Consider the following 25,058-nt stretch of genomic DNA (forward strand, 5'->3'; position numbering starts at 1 on the left):
TTTCTCCTGTGTGACGTTGAATGCTGAACTTATGTCTCAAAATAAGGTGATAAAAGAAATATGGTTGTCGTGGGGAGAAATGACTAAAGACATGCAAAGCATTTAGAACAGTGCCTGATACACAGTAAGTGTTCAAAAGAGCTAATGATTAATATTATTAAGAAACATTACCTAAGCAAGAACCACAAGGTAGAGATAATGTTCCATTATTGGTCTTGCCTAGAATTTAGCATCCATCTTATGCTCATCAATTCATCAAAAATCTGGCAATAGAATTACATGAGGTGTAAATGTTCTCCCCATAACAACAACAAAATGCCTAGTAGGTGAGGTGAAAGACATGTCAGCTAATCTTACCGTGGCAATTATTTCTCGATGTACACATGTATGAGATCATCACATTGTACATCTTAAACTTATACAATATTATGTGACACTTACATCTCAATAAAGCTGGAGAAGAAACAGAACAACTACTATATCAGGCAGTCATCACAGAGACTGAGTGACCTGATATAAATAAAGTGTCTAGTCTTAAAATTCTAAAAACAAAAGAATTACATGAAAATTTATAATCATAGCCAGCATGCTTGGTTAGTTTATAAATCCCTTGAGGGAAGAGACCACATCTAACCATCATACTCCTTTTAAAGACTAGAGTTGAGCTTAATCAGTCTATGTACCTAAAGAGCTCTGGGATCCAACAGTCGTATTAGCATGAAAGAATCAGATACTTTGGTATAACTGTGAAAGTGATTTTGAGCCAAAATGGCCAACTCCCTAGATCAAGACAAAGATGTGTCAGCAAAAGAGAGTAGGAGACTGCTTTTAAGAGGATTATCTTTAGGTGATGTATATGGAGTTCTTAAATCAAGATTCCATTCATAAGAGCTTCACATTAGAAGGCAGTTGAAACCAAACAGGATGAGGACACCAGGGACATTAAAACCTTGTTAACAAACCTGAAGATTGGAGTCAAATGCTTCTCTGGTTATTACTTTAATGCTTTGTTTTACTGAGGCTGATGGGATAAGAGAATAAGGGTTATATATTTATCCACCAAAGTGCCTAGACGTACTTGCTCATAGTAGGTGTTACTGAATATAATCTTTTGAGCATTTAGTGTCATCAGTTGTAGAACTGATACTCTACTCTCCCACTCCAGCTGTGGAAAAAGAGGAGTGGGAGGCAAGGAAACAAGAAATGGTAAATGCACAAAGCAGAGAAGAAGAATTTTCAATTAGGCAAAGCAGAGTTAATTCACAATAAGAAATGTGCTTCATGCTGCCAAGGACTGAGATGCACGAAAGAATAAATAGTATTCACCCTCCAGGACTTCTGCAAGGGTTAATTTGTGTGAGAAAGTGCTCTGAAACCAAGGGTATGAAAACCACTTCAATGCAAAGTCTCAGCATGGCTGCTGGCTGCATTGTGCAGCTGCTATTTTTAGCCTACATTCATGCTGCTCCTGGTCAGAGGAGGGGACATCTGGGGAGAGGGGAATGAATTGCTTGCAGCAAGACCAGTTTTGATGAATAATTACTTGTGTTAAAATGTGCAGCCAGGGCCAGCTCTATTCCACAGACAGAAAACTAAGATTCCTAGGAAATCATCATTGGCAAGGTCTGTAGTGGCTGCTATGGTTTCTAGCACTAATGATATGTGGCAATGCTGCCAGAATGCTCAAGAACTAATTGATTTATTGTGAACCCTACTAAAGGTTAGCACCAAGGCTGACAGTATACAATGCAGTTACATTTTCAAAGCACTTTGTGATCATTAATTATTTTTCGTCCCAATATTCCAGGGAAGAAGTAAACAATACTTTTCCTTGTAATTCTAATGACATTTTTTTTGAGAGAGAGAGAGAGACAGAGAGAGAGAGACAGAGACAGAGAGAGAGAGAGGAGAGAGAGAGAGAAAGCAGGGTCAGTGGCAGAGGGAGAGGGAGAGGAGAGAGAAAATCTAAAGTGAACTCTCTCCACCAAGCCTAGAGCCCAATGCTGGGTTGGATCCCAGGACCCTGAGATCATGACCTGAACTGAAATCAAGAGTCAGGGCTTAAATGACTGAACCCCCAGGCACCCTCAATGTTATCTTTTTGACTTTATATTTCTGAATCCTAGAGTTTCTACTGTGTACAAAAGTTCTTGCACAAATTATGTTTCAAGAGTTAAAGTAAAATTGTTCTATTGGGACGCCTGGGTGGCTCAACAGTTGAGTGTCTGCCTCAGTGTGTTCAGGGCATGGTCCCGGGGCCCAGGGATCCAGTCCCATATCAGACTCCCTGCGAGGAGCCTGCTTCTCCCTCTGCCTGTGTCTCTGCCTCTCTCTGTGCATCTCAAATAAATAAATAAATAAATAAATAAATAAATAAATAAATAAAATCCAAAAAAGAAAATTGCCCTGTTTTTTTCTATTTGTGACTTTTCTGAAGCAAGTACCAGATTTCTTTTTCTACTTTTCTATAATGCAGTGGTACCAGCACTTGACCAGCCTCACCTATAAACTATATGTATGTTAGTGAGGTGTTGCTTGGGATTTTTAGTTTTTCTTTCTAATCTTTTTGTGACATGCATAACCTTGTAATGGATACCCCCATAGTATTACATTTAAGTGTCCCTTTGATCTTTCCTTAATATAGATTTCAAAGAGTAAAGTTATTGTGGCAAAGACATAGACATTTTTATATGTGATACATATTGTCAAATTTCTGTTAAGGTCATTTCTTGTTTAAATTTAATTCTATTCCCATAATATGTGACTCTATTATTTATCTTAAGCTTTACTTATGGTGAGAGAGGTTGATACAATGAGGCTTTAAATATTTTTTATATAGTGAATTCTACAAATCTTTTTCATAATAAATTCTTTTTGCGCTTTCATCATTCTCTTTTCTAACTCTCTACCTCAGGCTTACAAATGGGATGTTACACAATGGAAACCTAAAATGTGTAGCATTGATTTTGGGAGCATGCACAAGCAGAGATTGTCAGTGAAATCTTGAGGTACAATGAATACATTATTATTCAAGACTAGAAAAAAGAGGATCCAAGTTATTTTGGCAGGACAATTAGTGAGTTTCATCTGCAATAACATGGAAGATAGGGTACTTAAAGAACTGGTTATTTTAGCTAAGGAGTTTTCCTGTCCAGAGTGTTGAAGGGCTTCTTGTAGATGCCTATGATAAAATAGGGAGGAGCAAAATACAGTAAAACGGGAGGGTGGGGATGGGAGGAGACTCTAATTTTCAAGCAGAATTTAGAGACAATATAAAGTATCCAGAACTTTCTTGGCTTGTAAATAAAACTGTTTCTCTCCAGACAGCAAAAGACTCAAAGAAAGAAATGTCTTCAAGACAATGATCAAAGCAAGAGCACTGACAGTAAAACCAGGCTTCAGAATAAAGTTCCTATCTACTGTGTGATGGTAAACCTCTTGTTGAGATCTCAGAAATATTAAAGGTGCCTGACAGACCCTTTCAACTACTCAGTTAGACTTCTAAAAATCTTAAGGGTGATGTCCCACAATACTCTGATTATCCACATAGGATGGAGAGAGTAGGACTGGGCCTTAAGAAAGGGCCTACCAACATGTACCCCTCTATTTCAGAATTGTTATGGCACACTGACTGCTATACATGCATTTATCTATAAAGCTATCTAGACAGATACATAATACATAGGATCCACAATGATATCTAAAGTTATGAATATTTTCATAATAATACTATTAGTGAATAAAATCATTAGCAAAGCCAAATTAACCTCTCTTAATTTCACTTAACTCGTGTATAAAGTGAAAGGGTGCTTCTGACTTAGTGATAAACAAGCACTATCCCATCATGCACAAGTTACAAGTTGCTCTGCTCAACTTAATAATATGACCTGGAATCTCATTTCAAGTTAGGAAGATTAGAAAGCTACCTTCATGTGGCCACTTGTCAAAAACTGTCTGGAAATTAACATTTTACTGAGTAAAGTATGACAAATTTGCACAGACTACTCTTCTATTCAGTGAAATAAACTACCCATAGTGTAAAAACATAATCTTTTACTGCTATCCCACCAACAAGGAACTCAATAAAACAATTTCATTTGAGAAAGCTCTTCTAAAAAAAAATCCAAACTAAAAAGAAAACAAAACAAAAACTGCTACTGAGGCGCCTGGGTAGCTCAGTTGGTTAAGAATCCAACTCTTTATTTCGGCTCAAGTCATGATCTCAGGGTGGTGAGATCCAGCCCACAACAGGATCTGCACTGAGTGTGTAAACTGCTTAAGAGTTTCTCTCTCTCTCTTCCTCTACCCCTCCTCCACTCCTCTCTCTCTCTCTCTCTCTAAAAAAAAAAAGCTACTATTTTAATTCACTATGGTCTAGATAATTTCCAGCATTCCTTCTGTTCTACTATAGAATGGAAATTCATGACACTTTTCCTCTCCCTTGTCTCTGACAGATGTCACTAACTGATCATAGTACTATTTTCTACTACTCCAGACAGAGCATTATGATCTTTTTTCAACACAACACGCCAGGTATTTTTTGCCTGCCAGTCTGAGTTGTCATATGACTGATATTTATTTACCATTATTTTTCTATAATGTGTATGTTCTCTGATCTTTGTGTCCACATAAGTTAATACCTCAGATAGGGAACAAGCTATGGATAAACTCTGAAATCTCACTTCTACCATTGTGAGAGCAAAGCATGGTCTTGGAGATTATAATCCCTGGAACAGACTGTTTTTTTTGTCATAATTCTGCTACTTAGCTATGTCACCTTTAGGCAATTACCTAGCCTTTTTGTACCTCAGATTCCTTATCTATAAATTAGAGATAATAACATTAGCTCGTAGAGTAATCATAATTGCTAATTGAGAAAATACATGATGAAGATTTATAAAACACGTGTAAAGTACTTAAAATAATGACTGACACCAAGTCGTGCACCAATAGCTATTAGCTATTATTATGTCATAATTATTTTCACTATTGTTATCATTATTACTCCTAGCCCCATAGTTTGACAAATTATCTTATTCTATGTTTGCAGGTTAGATGGTATTTGTGCAGTATACATGTGAGCATTTAACTAATTATATATATATATATATATATATATATATATATATATATATATACAAGTTAACAGTTAACATGTTAGAGTTTTAAAATAATTTTTATTGAAATAGAATTTTAGAAAAATCTAAAGTATACTACATATTTTGCTATCTTGTGAACAGGGTATGCCAAACATTATTTCAACTTTTTTTTTTTAGATTAAAGTCAACATTAGTGTGGTATAATTGTAAAATGTTTTAGTAAATATTTAGCTTGCCTTTTCACCAAATGACCCACAGGACATAACAACATTTCATTTTCTCTGTACTTTTGGTGTTGACTCAGTGAGTCTCTCAAGTTCAAGGGCTGGCCAGGTGTGTAGAACTATTATTTCAGTTCTATTACAGCTATTTTTTCTTATCTCCTTCTTACCACTTTCTTCTCACTGTCACTGGTTCTCTCCCTGTTTTTAATCTCCTCTGCTTCTAATTTTCTCCCAATCTTTTCTCAACTCTTGCTCTACTCTCTTACATTTCTTGATATTCACTAAAATGAAGCTCAACATTGCTCCTTCCTTTCAGGTTAGACTCTCAAATCAGATGATAGGAAATTACTGTAGTTCACTTATTTTCCATTTTCCTCAGAGAGACTGATAAATCTTTACTTGTGCATCTCTTGATTAATTTCAAGTTGTTGATTTTGCCAAAAATGTCATCTCCCAGCAAATTAGTCATGTTATTTATAATATGTAACGTATGTTATAACTGAAAAATAAACTTAGGTTAAGGCTTAAAAAAATACAATGTTGTTCACTACAAAGAGAAACTTATGAAAGGAATTTCCACTTTGGATTCTATTCAAAAGTGTTTAATATGGAGATGCCAAAGTAAGCCCCTGTTTCAAAAACAATATAAATACTCTTAGGACACACTAATACCCCACTGTTGTAGTACAGTAGCTCTCAAAGTGTATTCCTAGGGTCCTATAGAAATGTAAATTGTCACGCCCAACCCCAACTTTCAGAAGTTGTGGGGGCAAGGCCCAGTAATCTCTGTTTTGACAAGCTTTTCAGAGGAACTTGATCCACACTGAAGTTTAAGAATTGTTATGCTGATGTATGAGCAAATTTATAAATTAGGGTCCTACTTGTATCTTGCCATCAGGTTTAATTATTTTCTTTTTTGAACCATAATTTATTATAGATTATAACACTTATCTCCTCTAAGAACCCAGGTTTTTTTTTGGTCCTTTTTTCCCAGACTTAATTTCTTCTCAAAGATCGAGATTCACTTGATAATTTCACAAAGTAACTGCTCTCATCAAGACATTGGGTCTCATTGAATTTTTCTAGTTCTTAATAGAACTAGAGCAAGCAGTTGAGAACTACCAATATAAGGAATAAAAATTGAGCTCTGAATAAAAAATGTACTGATTAATCTTCCAATTAGAATTACTTTTCTTTATACGTGGTTTAGAGAAGTGATCTGGAATGGTATGATTAAGTTTTATCTGCTCTTTACATAGTTGGAGAGATGAAGCTGAGGTGGCATTGCAGCAAAAGCTTGTCACCTACAAAGGTCTTCTTTACAAGCTGTGCCACCTTAGTGGAGCGCCCAGGTTCTAATTCCCAGCATTGCAGTCTAAGAAGTAGGAATTTATCTGTATACCTTGAATTTATCAGTCTCTTGAAGATTGGTTAAATAGGATGGCAAATTATTAACTGATATTTGAAGAGATCTCTGTATTCAGTCACTACAATATTCAAGGCTGCCCTACATAGCACACTCTCCATCAGCAGATCTCTTAGAGACTAAAACAGTACTCAAAAAGCTCTGTTGTCTTCTACCTTAGGTAGAATGATTCTTAAATGACCTGTTCATTGCTAACTCCTCAGTATGTGTTGATTTTACTTATTTACCTCTCAGGGAGAAGTGTGCATCCAAAATCTTTAGGACGGATACCTCACTATAAAATAATAACAATGGGAAAGTATATGCTAGCTTGTAAAATCTCAGTGACCATGGTAGCAATGACAGTATGGGATAAAAATGCCCTATTTCTTACTCTTCAAAATAAGTCTGGGTCAGAAACAGTTTGGAATCAAATGAATTTTTTAATGAACTTACTTTGTCAAATGAATCTTGTTTCATTTTTTAAAAAAATATTTTATTTATTTATGAGAATACACAGAGAGGAGAGAGAGACAGAGGCAGAGACAACATGCAGAGGGAGAAGCAGGCTCCATGCAGGGAGCCTGACGTGGGACTTGATCCCGGGATCCCAGGACCACGCCCTGGGCTTCAGGCGGCGCTAAACCACTGAGCCACTGGGGCTGCCCTCATTTTTGTTTTTAATAAATAAGTCTAGGAACTCACAGTGTATAAAATTTTTCAGCAGAGCATAATGACTATATTTTGCTAAGTATCATTTTACACAAATTACATAATAAGTGACTTAAAATAACTCTATTTGCCTTTGCATTGGAATTAGCATAAAAGTATCTAAATTTGTTAGTTTGTCATTTCATAGAGAAGCACACTTGTACACTTTATCTACAATGGAAAAGTCAGTTACGGAAGTGTCTGAACTTTATTTATTTTAAAATGTTTTATAATTACAAAATTACCTTTATTAATGTTCTTTTTATTTTTATGTGTATTTAAATTTCTGTCTGAAGTCTTTTGCTTACAGAATAAAGAACTTCCTTTAATATGTAAGGTGACTAGCAACAAATCGTCCCAGTTTTGGTTTGCTTGGAATGTGTTTATTTTGCTTTTATTTTTAACAGAGAATTTTATGGGTAAAATATCACTGCTTCAAAGATTTTTCTCCCTGTGGAATAAGGAACAAAAATTTTATATTCATTCATTCATTCATTCATTCATTCATTCATATTTCTCACGTTTTGTCACACAGTTTTGTTGAGAAAAAAAAACTTTAACTCAAAGTAATTTCTAAGTAGCAATGTAAAAATAAGTTACATTCTTGTATTTATTTTTTCAAAATGTTTAGCTATTACTAGACATATATTCAAAAAATTATTTCATATGTAAATATAGTTATTGGTGTAAGGAGTCTTCAGGTTTTTTAAAAATTTTAATTCCAATGTAGTTAACATACAGTATTATATTAGTTTCAAGTGTACAATATACTGATTCAACACTTCCATATACAGCACCTGTTGCTCATCACAAGTGTACTCCTTAATGTCCAACATCTATTTCACCCATTTCCAATTCACTTCCCCTCTGGTAACCATCAGTTGGTTCTCTAGAGTTAAAAGTCTGTTTCTTGGTTTGTAATTCTTTTTCCCCCCTTTGCTCCTTCGTTTTGTTTCTTAAATTCCACAGAGTGAAATGAATGGTATTTGTTTTTCTCTGACTGACTTATTTCACTTGGCATAATTCTCTCTAGCTCCATCCATGTCATTGCAAATGGCAAGATTTCCTTCTCTTTTTATGACTGAATAATATTACTATATATATCACATCTTCTTTATCCTTTGAACTATTGATGGGCACTTGAGCTGCTTCCATAATTTGGCTATTCTAAATAATCCTGCTATAAACACAGAGGTGTATGTGTCCCTGTGAATTAGTGGTTTTTTATTTTGGGGGGAAATACCCAGTAGTGTGATTACTAGATCATAGGGTAGTTCCATTTTTAACTGTTTGAGGAAACTCCATACTCTTTTCCACAGTGTCTGAAGCAGTTTGCATTGCCACAAACAGTGCAAGAAAGTTCCTCTTCCTGCATATCCTCATCAACACTTGTTTCTTGTGTTTTTGATTTTAGCTATTCTGATAAGTGTGAGATTATATCTCATTGTAATTTGGACTTGCATTCCCCTGATGATGAGTGCGTGATGTTGAGTGTCCTTTCATGTATCTGTTGGCCATCTGGGTGTCTTCTTTGGAGAAATGTCTGTTCAGTTCTTCTGCCCATGGATTATTTATTTTTTGGGTGCTGAATGTGGAATATGGGAGACTCCTGACTCTAGGAAATGAATAAAGGGTAGTGGAAGGGGGCAGAGGGATGGGGTGACTGGGTGACGGGCACTGAGGAGTACACTTGATGGAATGAGCACTGGGTGTTATACTATATGTTGGCAAATCGAACTTCAATTTAAAAACATAGGAAGAGTGGCAGGCAAAAAAATAGAAATTCTTTATATATTTTGGAAATTAAACTTTTATTGTATACATCATTTGCAAATCTTCTCTCATTCAGTAGATTGCCCTCTTAGTTTTCTTGGCTGTTTCATAATTGTTTGAATTTTAACACATCTAATTTATTGCTAGGAAGCCACATACTACTGATAACTTCACATAGCAACTTAAATCAAGACATATGATATTACTTTCCTCAAAAACAGAATTATTTCTGAGACTTTTTATTGAGTATTGAACACTTACTGACTACTATCACTGGAGAAGAAAATCTCAATAATCCCAGAGAGAAGAGCAACATATGATGCTCTTAGATTTTATGTTTTAATGCTACACAAAGAAAAAAATTATGTCTCTTAAATGTTGGCTCAATTAATAACATATTACTTTTAATTATAGAAAAATAGATATCTCTATCTGCTTTAAGTAAAATAATATTTTTGTTAGGCATTCAAATATATGGCTTCCACTGGATTTCAGGAAAAAAACCCACTAAGTTAAATTTTGTCCAGATTATATCCCTGAATAAAAGTCCTAGTAGTAGCAAAGGAAAGAAAGCTATGATGGTTAAAGTGTTCTAAGGAAACGAAATCATAAGGACAATTATCTTTGGACATTGCAAAATAAATACAATTAGAGAAAGAACATGCGCAGAGACTTCTGATCCAATTATTTTAATCTAATATTTTGACCATGGTGGAAAAAAAGGGGCAAAAATTAAGTTGGAATAGCTGAGAAAACATTCTTTGTTATACTAGACTTGCTTGAATGTACAACTTTCAAGGTCTTGCTATGTTTAGCTAAGAGATGTCAGGTGGCAAATATCAACTTAAACAAAGGCATCAGAAAAGTAACTCTAAATAAACACTGTCAAGGTTGTCCCTTACAGGAATGGCTGTTCTATAATTTTATATAGCAGGTATATCATATACACTCTGATAATGGCTTCTAGTAACAGAACATTTTCTCCACAAAGGTAGCACTACACAAAGGGAAAAGTACACTTAAGTTATACTGGCAACAACACACAAAGCAGTAACCACCCACTCTTCCACTCTTCCCTGTGCATTTGTATTAAATATTAATTGAAATTGCATCTGTATTTTATTCAGGTTCACAAAAGCCTATAGGAGCAGAATAACTAGTTTGAGTTCAGAGGCTGAATTGTATTAAAATGCAATTGTATTGAATTGTATTGTTCTTACTAAGAGTCTTTAAGATGTACTATAGTAGCAATAACTTAGGCTTTGGAGTCAGATAAACAGGTTATTGCAGTCTCCACTGATCAGCTGGGCAACTTTGGAAAACTATCTAATTTCAGACCTTTGGTGAAAAGTGCGGATTTTCCAGTATATCACTGAATTGTTGAGACAATCTGTGCACACGATGTAGTAAAATGCATCATGCATGATATTGCAAAGTAAATGACAGCTACGATTATGGTATGGAAAACTATTTTGCTATTGCATCTCAGGATATTGAGGCAAATATTAAACCAATTAAAATATTTGTGTAGCCAAATTAGTCGCCTTTACTTAGCCCCATAAAGCTCTTGCTTTGAAATACGGACAAAAAAAAGGGGGGGGGGAACATGTACAAGAAAAAAGACTTCGTTTATCTACTTGGATTTTAGTATTAGAATTCCTAGAAAACAATATATGGATTTGATCATTCTGAGGGAGTTCATGGAACTGAAAAGGACTTTCAAAAGGTAGTACTATTCATCAGAAGTTAAAAATTAAGGGAAATGAAGCATGATGTTGTTAAGATGTTTAAATTATGGCTCTAGGTCCACCCATCTGTTTTTTAGCAATGACCTGAAATCACTAGTCAGATTTCATAAATGAGTTTTATATTTCTCTAATTTTAGATACTTTATGAAACCAAGGTAATAGTATTAGGGCTGAAGTTCTAACTCTGGTAAATAATTCTAAGACACTGGGAAGTATATTTAATTTCTATGAATGTTATTTGCTCACTACCACCAAAAGTGAGTAATAGTAACTATTTGCATTAGTGGTTGTGGGAATTAAATAAAAAGTTTGTAAAGTGCCCAACTCATCAAAGTAGGAGTTTGGATGGGAATGGGATGGGATTGCAAACTAATTTATACACCTTCAAAAAGTTATTTACTATTTGATATTCATGCAAAACTAAGGAAGGGCAACCCATTCCCTTTTAAGGATTTCAGCTTGAATCCTACTTGAATGACAAGTAGGTAAAGGTTATAAAAAGACAACCTACTCTTTCTTGAATTATAAATAATGATTTCTGTTTTTAAGAAGCACTCTTGGCTTGGAAAATCCTTTGTTCCTGATGCTGTGTTGGATGAAGCTATTAACAGCAAGATGGGGTATTTCTCTTCCCTAGCCTTTTCTTCTACTACAGTCTTGTGACACCAAGAGGTGTTAATTTTGCTTTGCCCTTTATTCTCAAAAGAACACTAGCATATCTGGGACTAGACCATTCAACAAAGGCAATCTGACATTGGTCCAAGGGCCTGAGGATTAACACATATTTTCAATGTTTGGGGTGAAGCTCTCCTGAATATGGTCTGATATGTAGACCTCACAAAGATATTTCTGAAGTTTGGCAACTTAGTGGCCTAAGCAGGCAGGGAATAAACTCTTCTTAATAAAAATACTATAAGTGCTGGATCATATATATCAACAATAAAATTAAATGAATCTGAGTGAAAAAAAGAAAAATACACATATACCTATGTGCCAGGAATATGCTAGTAACTCAAGTAAGAGAAGTGAGTAGAATTCAGCATTGTAATTTTTCTTCAATGTATTCAATTGAATGGGCACAGGTTACAGAGACTAGGGCTAGGATTATAATTCAATTGAATGTGAGGTGAGACCTATGAGATACTGGGTGCCAGAAATCTTATTGCCTCTTCCATGAAAAACTCTATCCACTTGCCCCCAAAACCAAGGAGAAGTTTTTCTTCTACTAAAGCCTGAAGGTGAAGGGATAAAGTCATCCACAATAAATCAAGACTGACTCCAAGCTTATATTATATACACCGGTAGAATTGCTTAGATAAACAGTGCATAAGCAATGTCCACAATAGCCAATGTATGGAAAGAGCCCAGATGTCGACTGACAGATAAATAGAAAAAGAAGATATGGTATATATGTATAAGGGAATACTACTCAGCCATCAAAAAATGAAATCTTGCCATTTGCAACGACATGTATAGATATAGAGGATATTATGCTACCTGAAATAAGTCAATCAGAGAAGGACAATTATCATATGATCTCACTTATATGTAGAATTTAAGAAACAAAACAGGAGCATAGGAAAAGAGAAGAAAAATAAAACAAGACGAAATCAGAGAGGGAGACAAACCATAAGAGACTCTTAATCAGAGGAAACAAACCAAGGGTCACTGGAGGGTAGGGAGGTGGGAGGACAGAATAACTGGGTGATGAACATTTAAGGAGGGGACATGATATAATGAGCACTGGGTATTATATAATACTGATGAATCACTGATCTCTACCTCTAAAACCAGTAACATTAAATATTAATTAACTGAATTTAAATAAAATTAAATAAATAAAATAAAGCTCCCCCCAATAAATAAATAAACAAATAGTGCATAAAACCCAATTTGAGAAACTAACATCTAGCATAAAAGCCAGTTCTGGGCTAGTGATGCCCTGTGCCACTTTTGTTTTGGCAAAAAATACTGTATAGTTACAATTCCATGGCTGAAAGTACATGAAATAAAAACTAAAAACAAAAAAAATCCCCTACTGAGGAGGGGTTCATAGCAAAAAGAATAATAAGAGGAAGAGGAAGAAGGAGGAGAAGGAGGAGTCATCATTATAAAGGTAAGAGGGAAATATGGGAGAACTGAAAGAACTAGAGATCATAGATGAATATGAAAGAAAACTGTAAGTTAGTATTTAAATAAAAGGACACAATAAGAGGAAAAGAGGAACAAGAAGATATATAAAAACCAAATTGAACTTTAAAAAGGGAACTGATTAGATCCAGCTAAAGGAAAAAATTATAAACTGGAAGATTATGTAGAAAGCAGGGAAAAGATTCAAGATGTTAAAGAGTCATGAAAAATAGAATGAGAAAGTCCAATATATTCCATAGGAATTTTAGAAAGAGAAAATAGGAAGAATGGCTCTCTTCAAATGCAATATTTAAAGATATAACAACAAAGAACTTTCCAGATTTGAAAAAAAAATGCAAACGTTTTCATACAGAATAGACAGGATAATCTGAGCAGGATAAATACAAACAGATCTACATACCAAAGACAAAACAAAAATATTATAAGCGGTCATTTTAAAAGAAAGATTTGACAGCAGATTTTTCATCAGTAACTGGCTCTTTCCCCAGTTTTCTCTAGCTCATTAAATGACAGCACTTTGTTCAGGCCCAAAACCTGAGTCATGCTTCAATCCTCTAATTCCCTCATATTTATATCCAATCATCAGAGTTTAGTCTGCTTATCTATAACTTCAAAATGTCTCTTGAATATGAACACTCTGATCATATTCAATGTCTTCCCCCTAATCGAAGACCTCATCATATTTCATCTAGAGAACTGAAGTCACCTTCCAACTGACCTCCAGTGCCTGGCCTTTACAATTAAATCATACCATATCCCTGCTCAAATCACCCAATGGCTTTGATCTCATTCAAAGTAAAATCCAAATCATTTTTCATAGCCTGTAAAGGTGCTAACATGATGTGACTACTATATGTTTATTAGCTTATTTGTTTGCCTATCACTAAACTAGAAAGAAGGTTTCATGAATATAGATGAATATCATACAGATATACAGATATCATACATAATACAATATCATACAGATACTATACTTCCTAGTGCCCAGAAAAGTGTCTGGCATATAGTAGCTCTTCAATAAAATACTTCTTGAATAAACTCTTATTACAGCAAAGAGAAAGATTACACATTGTTTTCAAGCACAAATTGAATATTTATATAAATTTTCCTGATACTGGTATACAAAGGAAGTCCAACCAATTCACAATAGTAAACCTCCTACTTATTATGAAGAAGAAATGTAAAAGTCCACTTCAGTTTTTAAATTACCAAAACAACAAAGTTTCCCTTATAAGACAAATGTCTTCTCTCTGTCCATACAGGATTTATTATAAACCTAACTACAAAACACATCTGAAAAACTTAGTATGTCACTTGTTCAGGAAAATTATTCAGTATCTACTATTCGAGCCAGTATCCTGGCTCAGAGCTGGAGAGGATTAAAAAAGAATAGAAAGAAGAAGGGAGAGGAGGGGGAGGAGGAGAAAGGGGACTGAAATTGAGTAAGGAAAATGACATAAATGTATATCTCATAAGGGACTGAGTAGCTCAGTTGGTTGAGCGTCTGAATCTTGATTTCTACTCAGGTCATGATTTCAGGGTTTGTAGGATCAAACCCCACCTGGGGCTCTGAAGTGGGCATGATGCCTGCTTATGATTCTCTCTCTCCCTCTCCCTCTGCAACCCCCCTCTTTATCTCTCTAATAAAATTAAAACAAATAAAAACTTTAAAAATATATGTTACATAAGATTAACTTTAATGTTGTAAAGTTCGTTGAGTCAGAAGACTAGATTGAGTAAAGAAGTGACCCTTGAGCTGGAACTTAATTAATAGAGAAAATATAGTAGATATAGATGGGGAGAGAGATGGAAGAAATGCCAAGTGGAGAAATTGCTAAGGGCAAATATATGAAATCAGGGAACTGTACAACATTTTTAGAGAAATAGCAAGTCATCCAATAGAGACTATAAGTGGTAACAACATAATGAAGACAAATTCTGAGAGCTTTAGAAGCCAAGCTAATGAATATAGACCTTAACAGATAAGCAATGAGGAACTGCAAAAGGATTTAAAGAGAAAATGATACAAATCTAAATTGTACTTTAGAAATTTTTATTTGGCTGAAGATATTTCTGTGCTCAGAACAAGGCCCATAGAACTCATAGAATGCAAATGGGCAAGTTTTTCTTGAGAACAGTAAACACTGGGATGCTTGGATGGGCTGCTAGAGGAGTACCTCAGCTTCCTTTAGGTTTGTGTAAGGGAACTAGCTGACTGCTGTAGAGGTGGGCATGGGTAATGTCACTTATTTGTTGTAGTCAGAGGAAGTGGTCCCCCAAAGCATTCTTTAACCCCCAGGGGAAAAAGAAAAAAAAAGGTGTCTAAAACAGGTCTTTTGTCTAAAACACATTTCTAGATTCTGTTAAAGATAATTCATATCACGCATTTCTGCCACATCTCTGTAGCAAAGAGAAAGAAAGTGCAAAGTCCCTTGTGATTTTACTAATTTCCAACCCATTAGAAAAGCTAGAGTGTGGAAACTCTCAGCTTAACAATAAATAGCTTTTGGCTTCCATCATTGAGCATAAAGAAATCTCTATTTTCACTTCTGAAAGGGAGGTTACTAAGAGGGATGCATAATGTTCTGCAGTGAACCATACAGCACCTACAGTAATATATTTATGTGCAGTTTGTACAACTCCTTCATTAGTTTTAAATATCAAGCTTATCCTAGCTGACTTCTAAGATTTAAGATTGCCCAAGTCAAGTATGTATTTTTGAATTTACTTTGCAAACAGTATGTTCTTCAGGATTACTTAGGCAATAATAGTCTGTTATCAGTTGCTATGTGATTTGTCTTAGAATTCTGACTAAATGATTCTGTCTAACGATAAAGATGGAATAGCTCTGTTGAAATAATGATTCCAGAACACTATATTTTTCTGACTTTAAATGTTTTAAAATATTATTTCCAGGTTATAATGGCAGATAGAATAACTATATATAATTATATATATAATTTATAATTTATATAATTTATATATAAATTATATTATATTTATTATATAAATAAATATATTTATATAATATATTTATATAATATATATGTTATATATATTATATTATATATATAATTTAGCCTCCTCCAGAGGAAGGAAAACCCCACACATTTAAGCTTTTGCAAAGGGATTTTGTGAGAAGATAAAAATTCACCAGGACAAAGTAACAGCATATGGGCCTGTAGTGACTGACCATGGCCACTTTGTATGACAGATGTTGGGGGAATGAGAGCCAGTGGGACATAAAATCCAGCTTTTCAACTGTCCTCACCAAGTGAGACCTGTGTCCTCCCGGAAGAAACAATTTTTCCTAATTCGGAAGGATAACTGGTTTAGTACACCCAAAAAAGCCAAAATTAAAGTTGGTAATAGGGAAAACAAAGAAGCAATACAATTTGTATTTCAAAAGGCACAGGGAAGCAGTTCTAAGTGGGAAAGCAGGTAAAGACTGAAGGGATTGGAATGAACACTGTTGAGAAGTTGGGTCCCTCTCCCACACCATGCCTTGGGAGTACTGGCCCCCATTTGGAGCAGAAATCTGAAGGTTTAGTCTCTGGCTTAGAAAACAGGGCCTCCGAAATGAGGACCCCAGGAGAATTCTGAAGGCTCCTCTGCAACAGAGGGAGTAAATGACCATTAGCATTCCCAACACTGAAAGCAGAACCACCCTTAGCCCTTCTCCTTCAGTTGGCTGCTGAAATTCTGGAATTCAGAAAGCTGAGCAATCTCATTGTGCCAAGATGCTGACTTTAGGGATTCTGCACAACCCAGAAGGCAATCTAAATCATACAGGGATCCTAGATAATTTGTCTCCCACTTTTACCCATGAACAGAATGCCAAGTCTTAACCAACATTTCAGAGAAGAGATGTCTTTAATGTAGAATGTTATGATAGAAACAACCAAAAAGGGAAAAGAAATTGGGAAAACAGATTATGCAGGGACAAGAAAATACTGACATCATGAATATATGCAGGGATAGGAGAACATATTGCTTAAATTGCTTCAGGTTAATTAAAAGAGACAAGACTTCCTAGAAATTAAAAAAATATGATAGAAGAAATGAAAAAAATCAGTAAGGGGTGGATGGTTGGAAGATAAAATTGAGGAAATATTCCCAGAAAGTACACCAAAAGGACAAAAGAAATGAAAAAAATAAAAAAATAAAATTAGAAGACAGACAGCCTCCTCATACCCTCTATCCTATCTCTGTAGCTCATTAACTGCTCACATGAAATGACATACATTAAAGAATCCTTGAAAAATATATGTTGTTTTGAATAGCAATGATCAAAATTATGCACACACCACATCCACAGACAGAAACAAAAACACCCACGCTGCAAACCATCACCTAATCACATACATGAGATTCCCCCATTACTGGATTATCTGCTCCCAGAGAATGGGCCCTATCTCTCTGATTCACTGCTGCGTCCCCCCATATAAGCTTATATCTGTTGGCATATAATAAACATGTACTAAAATGTTACTGAACAAATATTGATTGAATTTCCATAAACTTTTATTTTCTAAAGGAGTATGTTCGTCCCTGATATATATGGAAATTACAAGTGACAACTTTAGCAGCTGCAGTTAATTAATTATTGTTTCCTGAATTTAATGTCTCTGGTGAGATCATGGCAATGCAGTCACAAAAATAAACAAACATCTACCAGCTTCACAGAGTTTTATTCTACTAGTTTTATAATTGTCAAGTTGCCCTATGATGAATACATTCAGCACTGAAGAACAAGAAAATGCCACACTGGTCAGTCTCTAATGTGAGATTGACCACATATGGCATTGATGATGCCTGGAAGTTCCTCTAACTACTTAGTTATTATATATTAAAATAATCAAGGGAATCTTGAAGCATGTCATAAGTTCTTATGTTGACATTATGAATAAAGTATTATCGAAATATGATAGCCTCAGAAGGGCCAGAAATCTATCCTTAGTGGAGTTGACAATTGTCCTGGATATAGTTTTTCCTTCCCTGCTTCTAATAGCTCAAATAGCAGCAACACAAGAAGCTTACAGAATGCTTGATTCACTACCATAGGTTCTCATATAACATTGCCTCAGAAGAAGGGAGACATTTTACAGTAGAGTGGCAAAACTGGGCACATGACTAAGGGTTCTATTGGCATTTAACTCCAGTAATTTCTTTTTTTAAGATGTTATTTATTTATTCATGAGAGATGCAGAGAGAGAGAGAGAGGCAGAGACATAGCAGAGGGAGGAGAAGGAGGCTCCATGCAAGGAGCCTGATGTGGGACTCGATCCTAGGACTCTGGGATCATGCCCTGAGCCAGAGGCAGAAGCTCAACCACTGAGCCACCCAGGATAACTCCAGTAATTTCTAAATAATCCACTGCAAGCAAGTGTAACTTGATGAAATCTCACCACAGCTGCACCATGACCTGCTCATTTCTGGCTCCCAGGCGCTTCCCTGCCACCACCATGTGGGATGCTGGCAAGAATTTGCCTGACCATTTTGACACACATAAAAAATCAGAAAAAGCAAAAAAAAAATCAGAAAAGGCAAGGTAGTGTATATCCTACTAACACTAGACTGATAGTCGATAAGAGCTTGTGGATAAACAGTTCTTGATTCCTTTAGCAGACAATTTTGAAATACGTTATACACGGGGCCTTAACAAGTCCACAGTGTGATGGATTTTCAGCTGTCCTCAGTTGGGATCAGCTCTATAACATATTCTTAGGTCAGATTTTCCTCTCTGCCTGGCTCACTCTTTCCACTCACCCCCTCTAGTTCCTTGGAATCTTTTAGCAAAACAAACTACATTTATGCAAGACTTTATTTCAAGCTATGCTTTTGGGAGAACCTAAGGTAAGACATTAGGACTCCCTGACATAGAAAACAGTTGACCTTTATAAACCTAAATTTTTCCAGGTAATTATCATTCTTTAAAATGGAAAAATTGGGGATGCCTGGGTGGCTCAGTGGTTGAGGGCCTGCCTTCGGCCCAGGGCGTGATCCTGCAGTCCCGGGATCGAGTCCCACATCGGGCTCCCTGCATGAAGCCTGCTTCTTCCACTGCCTCTCTCTCTGTGTCCCTCATGAATAAATAAATAAAATCTTAAAAAAAATAAAAAGGAAAAAATGTTCTGCTTAGAAATAATAAATTCAAAATTATGAGAGACTGTTATCTGATTTGTTCTCTGCTACTGATACTACAGATAATTTTTAGAAGAAGAATAAATTGTTATATTTTGCATGTAAATTTGCTTTTGAGAGAGAGAGAACATGAGCATGGGAGTGGTTGAGGAAGGGCCAGAGTGAGAAGAGAGAGAGAATCTTAAACAGGCTTCATTTCACTCCATGACCAGCACAGAGCCCCACGTGGGGCTAGATCTCACAACCCTGAGACCATGACCTAAGTCTAAATCAAAAGTCGAGCACTTAACCAACTGAGCCACCCAGGTACCTCTCCATGCAAATTATTAATGGAAGTGGGAATTGATAGTATTTCTTGGGATGGATTTGACATATTAATAATACATATTTCTAATCTTTTTAAACCCATTTTTATTTCAATATCAAGTCTAGCCATTTTCCTAATAGTATTCTAAATGCTAAATTCTATTCTATTATTGAACGAAATATCTAAAATTTAATAAGTAAATGAACCTAAACATAAATAGTAACAAAAACATCGCAATAATTTAAAATACTTAAAGTTGAAAAGTGTTTTCCACATAGGTGCTATTCATCTAATGGCATAGTGTCTCTGTTCCTCTAAGAGTCTACTTATCAATTTTTAAACTTTTGGTTTATATATTACACACAGAATCTCTTTTTATGACTAGAAAATAAATGGCAACAATTTCGCTGTTCTTAAATATTCTATGATGAAATAAAAGACCTATCACCATAAGTAGTAAACTCTCATAAGATAGTTTTTTTTTTCCATTTGGATTATATATGGAGTAAACATTAAAAGATAATTTCCTTACATGTGATAGAAGGAAAAGAAAAATTTGTTTTTAACTGTGAATGAATACAATGATAAAAGGTGAAAGTACAATATCACATATATTCAGTCTGATTTTTCCACATGATACACTTGCTACAAAAGCAATATGAATATGATGTTTCACCTAAATCTGACCATGAGAAGCAGAATTCTGAGGTGGCATCCAGCCCTGCTACTCTCTGGTGTGTACTCCTTGAATAACCCTCTTTCCTTGGGTGTGGGAGGCACTGTGAACATGATGGAATTCACACCCATGACTGTCAAGTTATATGATAAATGGATCATGCTATATGAAAAGGCAAAAGGACTTTTCAGATAAAGGTCCCAAATCAGTTGCTTTGAGGCAATCAAAAGGGAGACTATCCTGGGCGGACCTGACATAATAAGGTAAGACTTTAAAAGAGACCTTGACTTCGATGAAAGAAGAAATTCAAAATATGAGAAAAATTTTCATGCTGGCCTTGAAGAAGCCAACTTCCATGTTAGGAGAGGAGAGGACCACATGGCAAATACCTGAGTGTCATATCTAATTGCTGAAGGACAGTTCCCAGGCTACAACCAAGCTAGTCAGGAAGTGAAGACCTTAACATACACCTGCAAGGAAAGAAAATCTGGCAATAACCTGAATGAGCTTGAAATAGAACTCCAAACTCTAGGTAAGAAAGCACCTTGGTTGATACCTTAATTGTAATTTTGTGAGACTTGAGCAAAGAACTCAGCTACTCCATGTCCATGTTTTTCTTTCTTTTTTTTTTAAGATTTTATTTATTTATTTATTTATTTATTTATTTATTTATTTATTCATGAGACACACAGAAAGAGAGGCAGAGAGACAGAGGGAGAATCAGGCTCCTCACAGGGAGTCCGATACAGGACTCGACCCCTGGACCAGGATCACGCCTTGAGCCGAAGGCAGACGCTGAACTGCTGAGCCACCCAGGCGTTCCTTTATCCATATTTCTGATGTTTAAAAACTATGAGATAATAAATGGATATTGTTCTAAGCTACTAAGTTTCTACTAATTTGTTATACAGCAATAGAAAACTAATAATAGATAAAAATAGAATAAAATATGTCCTTTTATTTCCAGTTAACTTTCAGCAATGTGGGCTCTAAGGATAATAAACACTACTATCTTAGGAGTCTAAAAAAATTAAATTTGTGTTTTCATAGTCTCTTTCTGTATTCTCTTAAAACTAAACAGTCTAAAACAAATTTGTATGAATTATTTTTCTGAATGTAAGGAGCAAGATTAAAAATGTTACAATGTCAGTTTGAAGATTAGCTTATAATCCAATACATGAAATGATATGGAATGATGAGCTTATATTCCCTATTTTAGGGATAACTTTTCTTGTGCATGATTTTGATTTCAAAAATGTTACAATGATTTCAAAAATATGTTGGACTCTGGTGTTAGGAACTCATTGCCCTTTTTTTTTTTTTAGGAAAAAATGAGAATGCTAAGTAAATGAATGCAATTCATTACAGAAGAATTCTAAATACAACCAAGGGAAAATAAGGAAGTAACATTTTGAGCATTTGTCATGTATTTGCCATCATGTCAATTACTTTACATGTTATGACCTCTATTGCTTACATAAATTCTGAAAGGTAGATCTCTCATTTTAGAGACTCAAGATCTTGAAACTCAGAGATTTGAGTAATTTGTGCAATAACCACAGCTAGTGAGTGACAGGGCTAAATTCTAGTTCTAATCAATCCGAATTGAAAAGTTACAATCACACTGAATTTAAATTTGAGTTCTTTATTTTTTTTCCCATCAACAAGGTTGAAGTCACCACATACTATGGACTACTGCATCCAGATATATAGTATGTTAAAGGACAACTGGAGAGCAAAGGTAAATATTTTGAAAAATACATAAGAAGGTATATAAAGGTAGAGATATTTATTGACTTAGCAGTCATTTTAGGGTTCGGATTCTCTTTCTATATAGTTTGGAAATTTATGAAGGGACCTATTGTTCTGACTTATTAATAAGTGCCTAAGAAAATTCTCAAAATTTGTTAAACTTTGAAGATGATCTCAGAATTTGAGAAATACAATCTAAAATAACCAGAGTACACATCTCACCTGTGAACCACATACATGAAAAGTGGTTTACTTTAAAGTAAACCCTTTTACTTTTCATGTACTTGATAGCTTGGTCCCAAAGCGGACACTGAGCTGAGATCCCCTCACTTCCTTCTTCCTACACATGTGAGATCTCCTCTGGCTTCATATTCACAAAATGGCCTTTCCCCTTGCCCTTGCAGAGACCTCATTTAAATCATCATGCACAAAAGACACTTCTGAGAGTGTAGTAGGACATTATTAGCAATAATACAGGGATCATCCAGGCAAACTAGGACATAACTCCTTTTCCTACTCATTTTACTATCTTAGTCTTATCAAGCATGTTCCCTGCACTAATGAGTAATCTGGTTTCATGTCTTTGTCTTCTTTCCCATCTAATCATTTTCTTCAACGCTTTCCTTGTCTCTCTACTCAACCTATACCTTCAGGATCAACTGACTCAAACATACTTTTATCAACATTCTTTTAACCTATTTACTTACACCCCTGCCAATCCCAACCTTGAGATAAACTAGAATTTGTCTGTTTTGTATTATGTTGAAAATTTTCAACACAAAGTTATTGGTTACTAATAAACAAAGATACCAGTGTAAACTGAGAACTTTAAATAAGCTGCATCCCATTCATTTTTGCCTTAGTCATTTCCCCATTGAAATGAATTTAGTAGTTCCAATTTACTCCATACTGGAAATCCCACTGCTGTTATTTCAGATTTTCTACTCATTTCCAGAAATCTACCCTTTTCGTCTTTGTATTCAGCAAGTGATCTTTATACCTACTTGGTGAGAAGATGGATAAGAACTTCTAGAAGTGCAGAACTACACTGATTTTTAGAAATTTATTCATATGGTTACAAGACATGCTACTTATGGCAAAAGAAAAATTATAAAGGGATCACAAAGGAAAATAGAAAACCTTCCTCTGATTTCATATCTCCTATTCCACTTTCCTGAAGTCATTGATGTTAATGTTTTTCAACTTTGATTTCCCCATGTTGCTTCTTACCAAAAAAAAGTCATACACACTACTGTTTATATTTGAAGTTTATTTTTACTTTAACCAAGTAGAAACACTTTGCAAACAGTATTCTGAACCTAATTTTCACTTAAGACTTCTTACTCTAAAAAAATATGAATATATACAAACTAACACACATGAGAGTAGTTTTAAAGACAATTCTATAAGATCAATTATATAAGATGCTGGGGCATTTTAGGGCAACACTTTGGTTTTTTCTGTTTTTTTCTTGAGTGTCCATCTCTCATTTTTTTCTTCCCTCGGCCTATATCATTTACCTACCTTCATCTAACTCATAGTAACCCATGTAAACAATCTAGGAAGCTTACATATAACTTCATTAACTGTATGTAAGTATATGTGCATAAAAATGCAAGACACACACATGTAAAGAGATACTAAATAGGAAGTTTCCTCTGGATACCAAAATATAATCAGCATAAAATTTCAAAATGAAGTACAGATGTTGGAGGACATTTCAAAATGATAAGAACTAGTAAGATGACCTTAAAAATCCACAAAGTGGTTATAAAAAAATGAAGTGTGTGGAAATTGGGAATGGCTTTTTAAAAAGATTTCTTTCTAAAAAGAATGCTTTGAGGTGATCAAGGATCATCTCCTAACTCCAGGTTTATCAAGAAAGGCTAAAACAATGCCACATAGGGAGTGCGACATGTGTTCTCTGAAGTTGGACAATAAAGGAGACTGGAAACTCATGTTAAAGACAACTAGAAGTAGCCTGGGGCCTCAAAGAGGGCTACTACTGAGAAGACATATTGTCCTCCCCAGTGGTAGATTGGGCCCAGGATATGTCTGAGGCATAAAAAGGAAATGGTAGGCTTAGAGTTGATTATGGCTTCTATCACAGAGTACCCTTTGAAAAGGCAATTTGCCCAACAGCATCGAGTAGACCAGTATAAACCCTGAGGCTAGAAAGAATGTTTCTTCCTTGAAAAATAAGTCTAAATCTAGGAAGCCCACAGAGGAGCACCTGAAAAGGCCATAGAAGTGGTCTAGAGGGAAAGAGACTGATTTACCATCCATCAGAGCCAGAGAATACAAAGCTGCCCTATAAGAGCACCAATTAGTTAGGCTTTTTTCCATCCTTCCTTTCTCCCTCCCCCTTGGCACTGCAACCTTGGACAGCTCAGTAAGAACAGCTAGCTAGGAGGAAATGAAGTGAGTCAGCAAGCAACAAGCAAACAGGTACAGATGAAGGCTCTTTTCCTGCAGCTCATTCCTGCTAAGGGAAGTTTTAATTATAAATTTGAGACTATGTTTGCTTTAAATCGTCTTATGGACATATATGAATTTTTATGCAGGGGCAGGAGAAGGACTCGCTAAAATTAATTAACTTTAAGAGATTAAAATTTATTAGGCTCTGTATCCCATGAATCATTCTTATTCATGCTACTTAAATACAAATGTATCTGATTTATTTATTTAACAAATATTTGCTCAGCCTTATTTGGTATTAGGAACTGTCCTAAGGTATCAGGATAAATAAATTAGTAAAACCAAACAGAAATTCTCAGCTTTAAAAAACACAAATTCTAATGGGATGAAGCATATAGAAAACATAACACAATTATAAATTATATAATCTTTTATATGATGATATGGTGGTAAATGCTGTGGAAACAGTGTAGGATAAGAGGGACTGGAATGTTATGACATAAGGGGCAGGAATAATTTTATATAGAGTACTCAAGGTACTCTATATAAAAGTACAAAAGAGATATTTGAACAAAGTCTCAAAAACAGTAATGGCGATAGCATTGTAGATATCTGAGGGAAGAGTGGTTCTGGGAGAGGAAATGGCCAGG

This window comes from Nyctereutes procyonoides, unplaced genomic scaffold (genome assembly GCF_905146905.1).
Source record: "Nyctereutes procyonoides isolate TBG_1078 unplaced genomic scaffold, NYPRO_anot_genome, whole genome shotgun sequence".
Taxonomy (NCBI): domain Eukaryota; kingdom Metazoa; phylum Chordata; class Mammalia; order Carnivora; family Canidae; genus Nyctereutes; species Nyctereutes procyonoides.